The sequence below is a fragment of the Psammomys obesus genome, unplaced genomic scaffold (assembly GCF_907164565.1).
Source record: "Psammomys obesus unplaced genomic scaffold, mPsaObe1.curated_primary_1811, whole genome shotgun sequence".
In the NCBI taxonomy this organism is placed as follows: Eukaryota; Metazoa; Chordata; class Mammalia; order Rodentia; family Muridae; genus Psammomys; species Psammomys obesus.
Window position 1 is genome coordinate 215805 of NW_026596101.1, and position 3832 is coordinate 219636.

The window sequence follows — 3832 nt, forward strand, 5'->3', positions numbered from 1 at the left end:
TGTGTGTGTGTGTGTGTGTGTGTGTGTGTGTGTGTGTGTGTGTGTGTAAAACATGACAACCAACTGGCTTTGGTGGCCAGGTTTGAAGATGTGTTAGAGTCAGAAGGTAAGGCCAGGGAAGAAGACAAGATACCTGGATTCCTGCCCCACCTCCCCAGGGTCCTTGGCTGGAGTGCCAGCTTGGCTCTTCCGGGCTGGGTGTGGAGAGGTTTCTCGGAATAGGGCCCGTATGTGGCCTGGTCTCAGCCCCAGGGCACTCCTGTGTAAGCAGTCCATAGTCTCCTTACCTGTTGACGGGGAAAACTGCTCACAGGGTTTGATGGGAGATACAATGAGACATGGATGTATCAACAAGACACAGACCAAGAGGAGGGAAAAGCTACTGGTGGTCTGAGGAGAGTCCAGCATCTCTGGAGAATCCCCAAGTCTTCCTGGAAAGGACCTACCTTCTGTACCCCAGAGCCTCCTCACTCAGAGGAAGGTGAGGAGCCTCCTCACTCCCACAGGGTCATTTCTGAGGCCCAGACACGGCCCACACTGGAGTCGGCAGCCAAAGACATAAGGCCCCGAAGCCATAGCTCAAGGCCAGGTGGAGCCAGAGCAGTGTGAAAGGAGACAGATGGCCCCAAATGAGGGGTGAATGAAGCTGCTAAGTGGCCCGCTGGGAGTGAGTGTCCTGCTCCCCAGCCTGCTCCCCTTCTTCCCTGGGGAAGGGCCTGTGCTGGAGAGAGCATGTGTGCTTTGTGACTTCACGAACCCTCTGCCTGCCCAGTTCTTGTCACACCTGCCCTCATGTCTGTCTGTCCGAAGGCTCTCTTTCTCACACAGGTCCATGAGAACATGGCCAGCCCCAGAGAACATGCTCCCATGCCCACGCAGACGTTCCCCTCACAGCAATGTAGAGAGAGCCCGGCTTTCTTCCCAGTAGCTGCTCGCTGCTCGAATTCGATTGGTGTCTGTTTGTCAGTACAGCAGAACCCAGCCATAGCTGACAGACACAGAACAGTTAGCACCCAGTCAGCTCACACTCTACATACTCCAGCCTCTCTGAGACCTCACCCCCCACATATCAGCTACGCACACTGACTGAAGCATACGTTATGCTCATGTGGCTGGTGGGGTTCTGGGTAAGGCCTGGGTGGTAGGGACATAGGAGGACAGGACACAGCTGTGTTCACTCCATAGTGCTCCAGTGGGATGGTTTCATGGCAACTGTCTCATCCCTCAACCTTGACCGGATAGGTAGGCTCTGAGGTCAAGGGGACTGTCCGAGCTCAGAGTCAGGAAGCTTGGCTCAAGCTTCCCATGACTGTGTGACATTTCTCCGTCTGTCCACTCTGGGGCTAGGGATGGCTTTGAATTCTGGAAGGCTGACTGGTCACATACGGAGGACGGTTGAAAGAGCATGGCTTGGGGACAGTGCTGGCTGCACATCCATGGAGAGTCCATTCACACAACTCCTGAAGACACGTGCTGTCTCAGGTTCTCTCAGCAGAAGCCTGTGGGTCCCTCTCCAGCCTGAAAGCCGGTGCAGGGTGTGAGTGCGGGAAGCACCATACTGCCTTTTCCATAACCCAGGGCAAGAGGGCCTGTGGGATCATGGGGGTGCCTAGGGTAAGTGGTCACCTCAAGGGAGTCGGGAAAAGAATCCCCATGGTGTGTGTGGCCTTTTGAGATGGGCTTACGTATTGCTGAGGTCATGGTCTTTGCTATGGGAAAGACCCAGATTCAAGTCCTAACTGCTTTGTTTTCTGGCTATGGAATCTAGGGTACAGGATTTAACCTGGCTGGGCCTTGGTTTACTCATCTGTGAAATGGGCACGATCATTCTGCATCATCATGAGGATGAGATTCTGTGTTAGCGGTTACTGCCCATCAGTATGGCGAACAAATGGGCACTGATCCAGGGTGACACACCCTATTGACAAGGAATCAGCTGCTTCTGATGAATCTAAACACTGACTTTGGTCTTCCTGTGGGAGCCTGAGGTGGGCATTGGCTTGTCATTGGGCCTACGCCCACCAAATGCACCCACTGTCCTGTTTGCATGCCCAGTGGCCCAGCCTGAGGTCCGCCTCTTTTCCTGGGATCTAGCTGATCTCCTGACCCCTATTTTCCTTGTTCAATCTTGTCACTTGCCAGAACATTCTGCCCCTGGAATGATGGATGGTCTCTCCTTCTCTGATGGAGAAGGGTAATGAAGTTCAGACAACTCATGCTGGTTTCGGGGAGAGGGCTGGGGTCAAATTCCCCAGTGTGAACACTGTGGCCAAATCATTGCTCTCAAGCTGTAAGCTGAAAGTAGAGTGCCATTTGCCCAGTGGCATCTCAGGCTTAAGACCACAAAGGAAGGAAAGGGACAGAGATTGGGGCACATCCTGTCTGTTCCTTCTACCCTGGTCATCTGGCATGCTGTGACATCTCCTCTCTTGGGATTCTGCCCAACCATTCCCTTTCCAGGAATGCTCAGATCTCTCTTCTTAGCCAGAGAAAACTCCTAATTATGCTTCGAAGCCCAGCCTGGTGCCCACTCCAAGTTCTGTAGCCAGCCCTGTCTGCATTCTTCTCAGTTCTGAAAATGCCTCCTTCAAGTACTTATCTCCTTTTCTGGAAGCACCTATCTACCACTCTAGTCTGGCTGAGAGTCTCCCAAAGGTCGTATTCACCATAGTCACCCAGGGGCAGGGGACAGACCCTCTGTGAGTGTCACTTTCACATCTGCAAAGAGGGACTATTGATAAGGTCCACTCCTGGGGCAGCAGTGGGTTATGTAGGTTATTATCCCCAGATGATAGTACAGGCATCTTCTGTCCACTGTCCACCTTCCCTTCTGTGTTCCTCTCCTCCTTAACTCTTGGGAGCGTGGGTGCAGTTCTGGGTCAGGGGGCAAATGTTCTTTCCAAGCATCTGTCAGACACAGTTCTGTAGCACCCCTGTGGTCTCCAAAGGTCCCCCTTTGTCACTGGGGGAGGGCTCCCTCATGGCATGTTATGATTTCAGCATCTTGCTCTCTGTCCTGCTGGTTCAGAGCAGGAGGCCTGGTTTACTGCTGTGGGCTGGAGGAAGATAAGACACTCTTTGGGATGCCCTGGCCTCTTGAAGCTGTACTCTGCAAAAGCAGTTGTCACTGACCCTAACTGGACTCCCCACCAGGCTGGCCTTTCAAGTTTGTGATTACACATCTCTCCTGGGTTGTGCTGGCTTGTGCTAGCTCGTGCTGGGAGCATAAGGTTGGGGGAAGGGGGTGGCTGAGACCTTCAGTTTCCTACCAAGCCCAGCTGCCTATGTGCTGGGTCCCTGTGTCCTATCGGCCTATTCTCCTCTCCTGCCTCCTGACATCCCATGAACAGAGATGGTTAAGACTTCTCTGTAAAGCATAAAGAGGCTCATTTTTCATCCACTCACTCCCTTCCTCATTCTTCTATTTTTTTCATTCACTCACTCACACCTCATTAATTTATTAATTCCTTCCATCATCCATCACTCCCTCATTTACACATTCATTTCTTCACACTCGTCCTCATTCATCCATCATTCACTTATTCATCCATCCATTCACTCATCCCTCTTTTATTCATCCACACATTACTTTCTCTAGCTGGTTCCCACCAGCTAGAATTCAGTTCTCCCAGACCACACAGGTTCTTCCTGTCTCGTCTCCTCTAAGTCTAGACATAAATGCTGCCACATCTGGCATCCCTTCTCTGACCCGTGTTGAGCCATGCCCCTTCACATTCCCAGCACCTCCTCTGCCTTTATTTTCCTCCGCACCATGTGTTACCCTTTATTTTAAAGAAACTGTCTCACTGTGTGGCCCTGGCTGACCTGGAAC